Below are 10,234 nucleotides of genomic sequence, written 5' to 3' on the forward strand. Positions count from 1 at the left end.
AGAAGGTTTTTTTGAACACACATGACAAAACACACAGCAATTCTGGCAATCTACAATGCATTCTGAAACACAGTTTTAAAGTACATCCATTCTCTAAGGCATGTTATACTTCAGTGCATAGGAAGTTTTAAATTAGGGACATTAGCAGTTCAAAAAGTAGGCTTTCACACCTACTGCCATCTTAATATCTTTTGTGACTATTCAAGATCTCCAAAGATAAACATTTATATGCATCTACATATGTGCAGTGAAATCAATATGTAATATACATGCTCAGTATGACTGTCATGCTTGTTTAGGGCCATTACTTAAAGACTTTTGTTTGAAACATAATAAAACCTGCACATCTTACTGCAATTTAAAATCAAGATCACAGATCACTGAAGCACAAAGGATATGATTTGCTTACACCATGATATCCACACTTCAATGATCAGAAAAGAAGGCTGCATGAAAATGCTTTACAATTTCCAAAGTAATCCTCATCTGGATTGTAGCTAAACATGGACAATCCCAAAACAAAAATCATTTTGGAAATATAAGCATACTTCATGATTCGCAGTTACTGTTAAATTGACCAAGAATCATCTTGAAATTTTCAATCCAAAAAGCTCACAAAAACAGTAGTAGAGTCTCTGTAAAATGTGCAAGAACAAAGCATGTAATCAATACGCATGTAATTTATGACTGGATTACACCAATTGTGAAACTGCAATCAAAGACTTGACTGCAAGCGAAAATAGTCCTATCTTCTCCCTTCCATGTTTTCCCGATACCATCAACTGTGTCAGCAATAGCACTTGTGCAGCAGCCAGAGTAGAGAACTGATCCAAAAGAAAATGAGACCTTTTCAGATAGAGCAGTTCCTCCACCCATCCAAACAGAAGCGCTAGGACTGGTACAAGTAAGGTGGCAGGTGAAGCGGGGCTTGTACCACCACTTTCGGTGGCAGCATGGACATAGATATACTTAAACCACTTGTGAAACTGCATCGTTAGTGTGTTCTAACTAGTAAAATGCATTGCCTGCATGCTGTTAAGTAGCAGAACAAATCAACAAAACAAAAGAGAGCATACAAATGCTTTTACAAGCTCATCCAAAACTCTGCCAATACACTTTTTCTCAGATAGCAGATATATTAGATATTGAAGTGATCCCGCCAACTGGCTAGCACCTAAGTATTTAAAATGTAAAAATAGCTTGTGAAGTAGGCTGATTCTGATTGTTTTTCCTTTGCACTACTTCTTCACATACCCTATGTACAAATGCTAGCATTATATGATTGGGTAAAGTCTGTGAACATGAGCTTAAAATTAGTCTTACCACTCCACATTTCTTACCTCTTTCCCTTTCTGTCTAAGCATAGTTCCCAAGCGTTCCAAGTCCCTGACTACATTCCAGCGTTAATCCACCTCAGCTACTGCTGTCTTCGGACTGACTCAGGAACCTTCGATATTCAAAAGGCTTCATAGCAGCAGCAGCAGGAATAGAGGGGGAAAAAAAAAAAAAAGAATCACAAACTTATGTTTCACTTCTTAGAAAAACGCATTTTAAGACAAGTATTTTGCCTACTTAGATTTTAAGAGACATTTTGCCCCCCTTACTGTTGCTGCTATGAATCTGCATCAGTAACAACTTTTTTGGCCCAGCTGCAGCATGAGCAAAGAACTAACAGATCCAGAGTCACATCAGAAAGCAATACACAGAAGAGGTAAGAAAGGGTGAAAGAAAGAACGTCGAAAGCTGAAGCCTGAAAGAGGGAAGCGTGGTTGGGGGGTGGGGAGTGGGGAAGAAACACCCATCAAACAAGGAAGCCAGGCTTGAGAGCTTGCCCTTTCCTACTTTTAATTGACTCGATGAGCTAAAGGTGCTACTCGAGAGTTTGACCTCAGTGGAAAGGCTGTTTGCACAGTTATGACTTCTGTTTCTTGGAAAGTGTTTTAGATACTACTTCAGAAGTACATTTTAAATGAAACAGTTTGCCACCTGAGCTAGATAGCCAAGAACTTGCAGGTCTGATCTGTTCACAGAGTTAATTACACAGGTTTAGGACTCAACAGCCAGTATCAGTTTTCATCCAAACCATCTTTAATGCCAAGTTTTTTTAAAAAATAAGGATATAAATAGTGCTAACTGAACGCAACTCACTGCAGGAAAAAATGATATTTATTCCACTCTTATTCAAAACCATCAACCATCATTCACATTTAAAAGTACTAACATGAAGTAAGAGTAAGACACTAAATTTGAGCCTCATATTTGCCTTCAATATTAGTTCTGAACAATACAGGGTTTTTTTTCTCCTTGAAGCACGTGGTCCTCAGGTAGATAAGAGTTACATCCTCTCTGAAAATGTCTTGTTTATTCAGATCTAGAACATTTATTATGTTATTATACCAGATCTAAAGTAAATCTTGAAAGCTCAAAATGAACAAGTCAATTTGGCCATCCTGACTAGGAAAGAAAGTGCATTTTCCCCCAAACATGTCAGGTCAGGCAAAACAAACCTTCCACACTTACGAAAAGTACTATTATTTTTTTTTAAACTATATTAACATAACCAGGATTTTTTCTTCCAATGCATATATACTTATTTTCATTAAATTATCTTTACAGCAATACACTTCATTCTCATCTCCACAGTTTATACTATTATTAGGATATATATACTTGTATCAACATACTTATATAAGCAGAACTACCTCCACATTAATGATTAACTGTTACAATTATGTTAATACAAACCACACCTGATATATCAAAAAAAAACACAAAAAAACCCTGCTCATAGAGCAGATCTTAATTTAACATAATCAAAAACAATCGAATGCTTGTTTAGCTGCAGTCTGACATGGTCAGCTGTTATTGCTTTAAATAAGCAGGTTCCATGCATTTCAAACCCCCTCCCCAAAAAATGTAGCATTATTTAAATACAAATTCTGTTGAACTAATAATTGAAAAAAAAAATACCCCATCTTTGCCCATCCAGATGAAGATCAAGTGCTACCTGTGGACCACACCAATCAGCTGAACAATTTCAGTCAAACAGCTACTCGATGTGTTTCCCTTTTAGTACTAAAGTCCTGGAGACTTTAGGCTATGATCATCCTCATATCTAAAACTGTTTTTGTCCATCCCTGACGTATAAATTTAGCCTTTCTCAACCTTACTTCAACTACTGAAGAGATAACTTCCCATTTCTGAAAAAATATCGATACATTCCCTATCTAGCTACTAAATCTTATTTACAGCCTTCCCCAAACAAGTGCAGTAACACATTAGCCAGCGCTTTTCTTTTCTCCCACTAAATCATTTATTCCAATTATTATTATTATCCAAATATTATTTTGTTCTTCACATCAAGCTTCCAATCAGCTGCCATCTTAATAAGAAGTTATAAAATACACATTTCAGACTGTATGAATTTTGACTACCAATATGGTTCTTATACAGTTATGTATTCCAGAAACGCTACTTTAAAATGTTAATGCTCGTTTTCTATATTTACAATTATTATGGCGTACTAAAGCTGGGTTGGGGATAATCATCTATTATTCACACTACTGTCTGTCAAAAGCACAACTTACCTTCCACAGAGAATTTGTGCTTGCATTCATCTAGAAATTCATTTGGCATCCCCTTCTAATTTAAGATCAATTCAGTAACTGTAGAGTTCAGTTTGGTAAACACCTAACAAATAATACTTTACTGCCAAATTATTTCCATGCTTAATTAAAATGCTGTTGTAATATACCGCTGTAAGTGACACATACCAATTCTGAAAATGCTAATGGGCATCTTCTGACAACTGGTAACTTCTATCCTACATATACAGAAAAAAAATTAAGTTATTCATCTCATCCTGAAGAGCATACAGTCTTTCTCTACGTTTTGTTTGTGCAGCTAATGCTTAACACTGTAGTGCACACACCTTCCAAAACAGTCAAGAAGTTCCTCTCTTGTGAAGGGTTTTCATTCCTAAGCATATTGAGCAGCAGACACTGCTCACAATTTGTCTGTTACCTACAAGCAAATGCAACCACCTTTTACCTTTCCCATCTCTTGCATCTCCAAATGACATCTCCCTCCTAAAACTTAACACAAATGATCTCACAGGCTCTTAATGACTACTGAACTTTAACAGTTCCACACAATATACTTTCAAGCATAAATGGCAGTACCCTTAAAGAGATATTTTCTATAAACCTCTCCCATGAGCCATCACCTCAAGTTAAAAATAACTACATTAAAAAAGAGCATTAAAAATGTAGCAATTTGCAAAAATCTGAGCTGTCCCCATTTTTATTAGATAACAAAAAGTCAAAAAAAATTAAAATAATTAAGAACAAATAATATTAATTTTAGTAAAGGGCAGTTTACTGTTTAAAACAAGCACAAAAAACAACCTTCTTATTTTTGGAAGATAGAAAGTTATCAGTTGTGTCAAAAAGGACACCTCTGTTTTGACTTAAGCATTTACTGTAAGCGTCTTCAGCAAAGATGTAACAACCATGTTACAATGAATCAACCTCAGGTGCAATTTTTACTAGCAAGAGTATGTTTTTCTTCTGTCCTTTCTTTTCAATGCTTTAAGATTTCGACAAATATCATGTTAGATGTGGATCTGCTGATATCAAATTACTGCCCAACATCTATAAATGCACATCTAAAAAGGAACTAAGCATTGATTGTGTTGGTTTCGTTATTAAAAGCAAAAAATGATTCTTTAAAGGAATGACCCATCTTTCTCACCTGGAAGGATGGTAACTGTGACAAAGCTTTGTAACCCTCAAAACTGTTATCAACCTCCCCAAGTGAAAGTTTTTCCAAACATCAGGTTGAGATCCTGAAAAAGGAAACTGAATGCTGGCAGCCTGCATGACAAAATGCTACCCAGTAGCCACACTTATATCAACCCATACTATGCTCACAGGTAGGAATCATGCGTCTCCATCATCTCAAATGCATGTTTTTCCTCCAAATAAAAGCATGAAATAATAGTAAAATAATAAGAGCATAGCTAGTAAAAACAGCCTGGAAAAGTAAAGGTTGTCATTTTTCTAAAAAGAATCAAAACCTCTTTCACACCTATCGAGCGGTTTACACACATTCAGTACACAAAGTGTATCAAAATGTCAAAGTGCCCAGTTATCCAGGGTCTTGCCTATTGCCACAGACAAAGCATTCGATACTTCAGTAATGCCTCACACCGTTAAAGTTTCTACCACTACTGCCATGCACTCAGAGTGTGCAAAAAGCCATGCAAGTTTACAAAGCAAACGGCACCACAAGCCACCGCCAAGTTTCTAAACAGTCACTAACGTCCTCCACGGAGCCCCACGCAGGAGCCTCGCAGCAGCGCCACGGACCCTCCATGTGCTCCGGGCCCCGCGTTTTCCCCCTTTAGCCAGCGCGAGCCCCGAGCACACGAGCATCCTGCCAACTTCCCCAGCGCCCGCAGCCGGCGGCGGCGCAGCCCTGCGCGCCCCACGCGCGGGGCGGGAGGAAACCCGGCGGGGCGCCAAGAGCGCGCCAGGGCCGCCGACACCCCCGCCAGAGAGAGAAGGGGGGGTAAACAGAAGCGCGCGAGGGGAGGCGGCCCCGCGGCGGCGGCGGCAGACGGCGCTCGCTGCGCGGCCGCGGCGCCCGGCCCGGCCCGGCCCGGCGCCCTCCCCCCGCCGCAGCCCTGCCCGGCGCGGGGAACGCGCCCCCTGCTGCCGCCAGCCCTCATCTCCGCGCCGCCGGCTTGGCTGCGGTGCATTTTGGGTGGGGGCTGGTATTTTTCTGCCACGGCCATAAACCGGGAGCAACAATACGCATCTGACGGGGGGTCAAAAGCAGGAGGCTGAGGGGGGCGTGTGCGCGTGCGGGGCGAGCCTCAGCATCACATACACCGTGGTACTTGCTGTGAAAACCTCCCCCCCGCCCCGGGCTGCAATCACGCACCAAAAGCTACGTGAAGGGGGTGCATGACAAGGGGGTGCAGCTCAGAGCGGCGCTCCAGGGCTCCGCTGCCCCCGCCTTTGTCTGCGGAACGGGTGTCAGGAACCATAGCCCAAGGTGCGGGAAGCAGGGATGGGTGAGTCAACGCTACTCCATCCCGGAGCCGGCGCCGCGCTCAGGATCGCGCCTTTTCCAGCGGGCACGGCCGCCCCCAGCCGCGGGAGGAGGCAGGGAGGGAGGCTGCTGCCCATTCATCGCCCCGCAGCAGCGCCGCGCTCCGGCGCCAACTCTGCCCCCGGGGGCCGCCGCCCGGCCGGGGCCCGCTACGGGCAGGGCAGCGCCGCGCCGCCGGCCCCGCTCGCCCCGGCCTCCCGCGCGCTCCAGCTTACCGCCGGCGCGCAGCGGGCAGCTACCGCCGCTCTCGGGACACGTCCACGCGTGGCCTCCCCGAGCGGGAGGGGGAAGGGAGGAGGCTGCGGGCCCGGGCAGCAGGCAGCGAAGCCGGCAGCGGCGCCCGCGGCCGCTCCGGGCGGGCTGGAGCAGAAGCGGCCCCCGCCAGGCAGCCGAGCGTCTCCCCCATGTGTGCGGCGCAGGGAGGGGGCGGGGGGCCCCGCCGGGGAACTCCGCAGCCCCCCCGGCTGCAGCGGGCAGGGCGCGGGGCCCCCGCCCGCGGGGGGGGGCTGGCAGGGGGCTCCCGCCCCGGCGGGGCTGCTGGGGGGCCTCGGGCGGGCGGGGGCTGCCCCGGCGGGTCGCACCGCGGACTCGCGCACACACCTACCTGACCAGGGCTCTCCTCAGCGGCGAGGGCGGGCGCTGCCCCGGCACCTCTGCCTGGGGGTGGGGGTGCGCGGAGCTGCCTCCCTGGCGCCGCCCGGGTCCCTGGGCGGGCGGGCGGAGCGGAGCCGGCGGCGGCGCGGGGGAGACAAAGGGGGCTGGATGGCGGGGGGGGGGGGCGAGTGTGCGGGGGGCGGCCTATGGTGAGCGGGTCCCGGGGGCGGGGGGCGGCGGCGGCGGCACTGGGCGCAGTCCCCGGGGCGGGGGGGGTGCGCGGCTCCGGGGCGGGAGGGGGGGGGGCTCCCTGGGCGCCCTGCAGACAATACAGCCGGGTCCCTCCTGCCCAGAACCTGCCCTGGCCAAGATGGCGGCCGAGAAAGAGCGGAAGTGACGCGAGACTCTCATTAGCATACGGGACTTATTGTCCGGCGGGAGGGGAGGGGGCCGCGCCCCGGGGGGGAGGGGGCCCCAGCCCCGGTGGGTTCCCGCCGACCCGGCCCCCATCCCGCCCGGCGGGCCGCGCCCGGGAACGGCGCGGGGAGGGCGGGCGGGTTACATAACCCCGCCGGGCGGGGGGGGGGGGTCTCGCGAGAGAGAGGGGGGGAGCCGGCGGCGGCGGGATCTACCCCGGCCCCGCTAGGAGGCGCCGCGCCCTGCGGCTGGGTCCGGGGAGGGAACTGACGCCGCCCGGTTATCCCTCCGCCGCCCCCAGCCGGGACTACATCTTGTCCTGAGGGGCCTCCGCCGCCGGGGCGGGGGCGCGGGCCTGGCGAGCAGCGCGCCCACGTGACCGCGGCGCGCACGTGACCGCGCGGCCGGGAGCAGCGGGTCTCGTGCCGCGGCGGGAGCCGGCGGCGGCGGCGGCGGCTGCGGCGGCGCCTCAGGGCGCGCCCGGCCCCGCCCCCCCCGCCCGCGCGCCGCGCCGCGCCCGGCCCCGCCCTGACCCGGGGCGGGGCGGCGCCTCGCGCCCGCGGCGGCGGTGACGGCGACGGCGACGGCGGGAGCCCGCGGCCCGGCCCGGCCCGCGCCCCCCGGCGGCGCCGCACACCATGGACAGCGCTCCCCGCCGCCCCGGGGCCTGCCCGGCGGTGGGACAGGCCCGGCGCCCCCGGGCCGCGTTACCGGAGGGCTCTTTCCAGGGCCTCCTTGGGGGCACGGGCTAAAAACGGGGACAAAACTAGCCGGGAAGTTTCGCGAGGCGAGAAGGGGGCGCAGCGTGTTCCCGCGCGTCCCGCGAGGGGGAATTTCCAGGGATCGGCTCAATTCAGCGCGGGCCCGCAGCCGCCCCACGCGCGCTCGGCGTCCCGCGAGCGGAGGCGCCCGCCGAGGGTCCTTCTGCAGGCCTCGCTCCCGAGCGGCGGCATCGGCCCCCGGCCCCGGTGAGACGAGGCCTCGCTCCGCTCGCCGCGGCTCTGCCGCCTCCAGCGTGGCTTCACGCCTTCCGTACTCACCATGCGAAGCTTTTTGCTTTAGCCTGCCGTATGTTACTAGCTAAAAAGAAAAGTCTGGCCGCTTTTTCAGAACGTCGCCTGAAGTTTAAAAGCACAGAAGACTTGTAGGTTACTTAGACTAAAGTCTGAAGTCTTGCATTTTCTAATGACTCTCATCGCACAGGTGTTTGCACCAGCGTGTTTGACACCATTCGCATAAATGGCTTTTATGAGGAATTTTGTGACATTTTATTGGTTTTTTTAGCTTTCTTTAAGACTTTGTAGTTGTGCAGAATTTGGAGCTACTCTGCTGTTGTCACTGCTTTCAAATCACACTTATATTTCACCATGTATTTTCGTGGTAACTTCACGTTGGTCATAAGAATCAGTAAGTCATGAAAAGGGTCGTTCTTTTACAGCAGAATGGAAATACACAAATTTACTGACGACTGCAAAACCCAAGAAACGTGCTGGTGCTTCAGCACGAAAATGGCCCTTGGAACGCTGGTGCTGGAAGTTCCCTTGCGATATACATGGAACAAGCCTCAACTACGGAAAGCCAAGAAAGCTGCTTTGATTTTTTTTTACGTAGCTCATTTGCTTTGCAAGAGTACATATTTTTATTTTATGGTGCAATTATGAAAATGTGTTGGAAAACATTTCTAAAACACTGTTAAATCAGTACTGTATTCAGAAGCTATCAGCTAACTTGAAGGCCACTTAAGCCAGTTTGATTGCAATGGATTAAAATACACAACTCCAAACAAACCTTAGGACCCTTGTATTTCAAAGACTTTTTTTTAGCGCTTTATCACTGGTCATGTTTTAGCGATCACTTATTGATATTGCATTATAGCACTTACTTTTATTTTCCTAACTTGTCTCTTATTGATCAGACTTATGGTTTCTTTTTAAAGTTAATTAAAATCTTAGAAGAAAGGGAGAACCATTTGCAGCACTTTCTATAAAGTATTGCTACACAAACTTTTCTTCTTGCTGAAAGACGAAAGCAAAGCGTGATGATAAACAATTTTAAAAGCTTTAGAGTGAAGAATGATAACGTTTGCAGTTGCCTACTCTACTGAGAGTTGTAAGTCCATCTGATGCTTTTGGTTGTACAGAAAAATGTTTAACTGAGAAAATGAATAGTAGTAACAGAAAAGAGAAACTGAAGTTAGCAAGCACTAATTTAGATTTGAGACTGCAAGATCTTCTTGGGGCATTTGGTTATACCTAGGAGATGTGCAAGGTTGGAAAGGGTGTCCCGTTTAACTGACTGAATTCAGCACCACCATACTTAAGGGCTCTACAATGGACTTATTACACAGAGAAAATACATTTCTACTTTTAGCTTTCTCAGTTGAAATCAGGCTTGAGGTACAGATATTAAAATCACTCTTTCTAGGGATTTTGAGTGGTAGTTTAAGTTGTGAAAAACAAACCCAAATTTCTCTCTATGAAAAGGCTAACATCAGAGATAATAGGATAAAGTTCAGAAAGTCTTTTAGAAATTGTTATTAGTATTTATGTAGTGCAGGCAGTTAATCCAGATTTTATGGTAAATAAAAAATATCAACAGAGAAACAAATCCCTGACCCATAGAGCTTCCACTCTAAAAGTTGAATATTTACTAGAAAAAGCATATGGTGAGAAGTGTCTGAAGGTTAGAGGAGCTAAGTTTCATGGAGCAGGATAAAATAATTTGAAAGAGAAGTCAGATTTGATAGATATTTAAGAGGATGAACACAACATGCAAATATGTGTAAAAGATACAACAGCACAAGCTGAAATGGCTGGACTCCAGGTAGGAGAACCAAATAGGCTTTTGGAGATCTTTTCATGTCCTGGATTTTGGGTTTGAATAACAATAATTTTGGAACTTGCTGTAGTTTCTTGCGACTTACCAGAAGGGTGTTCAGGCTGGGCTGGCAGCAAGAACTGGCAAAGATAAGAGTTCTCCAACCACGTCCTCAACATCCACCAATATCAGGGAATTTCCAGTGGGAAACTGCTTTCCAGCCCCTATATGATGATGGTACCTAGTCCATAATTAAGGCCAAAAAGAGTATAGAAAACAATTTGGGAAG

The 10,234-nt window shown here is 48.1% G+C and overlaps 1 protein-coding gene across 12 annotated transcripts in view; it reads right to left on the bottom strand.

Annotated features, from left to right (window-relative positions):
• The window catches only part of ADNP (activity dependent neuroprotector homeobox), a 33,472-nt gene extending 26,619 nt beyond the window's left edge, over positions 1-6,853 (bottom strand). For 7 of the 12 annotated variants that reach the window (XM_067307905.1, XM_067307897.1, XM_067307903.1 and 4 more), the window contains exons 1-2: positions 3,774-3,823; positions 1,341-1,464 (exon numbers count right to left, since the gene is read on the bottom strand). The gene's annotated coding sequence lies outside the window, so the exon portion shown is untranslated. Of the gene's footprint in view, positions 1-1,340; positions 1,465-3,773; positions 3,824-6,721 lie in introns of those variants that run through there. The other 5 variants (XM_067307899.1, XM_067307894.1, XM_067307893.1 and 2 more) reach the window with 4 other exon arrangements.
• Between the last annotated feature and the right edge of the window lie 3,381 nt (positions 6,854-10,234).

The sequence above is a fragment of the Apteryx mantelli genome, chromosome 18, assembly GCF_036417845.1.
Source record: "Apteryx mantelli isolate bAptMan1 chromosome 18, bAptMan1.hap1, whole genome shotgun sequence".
Taxonomy (NCBI): Eukaryota; Metazoa; Chordata; class Aves; order Apterygiformes; family Apterygidae; genus Apteryx; species Apteryx mantelli.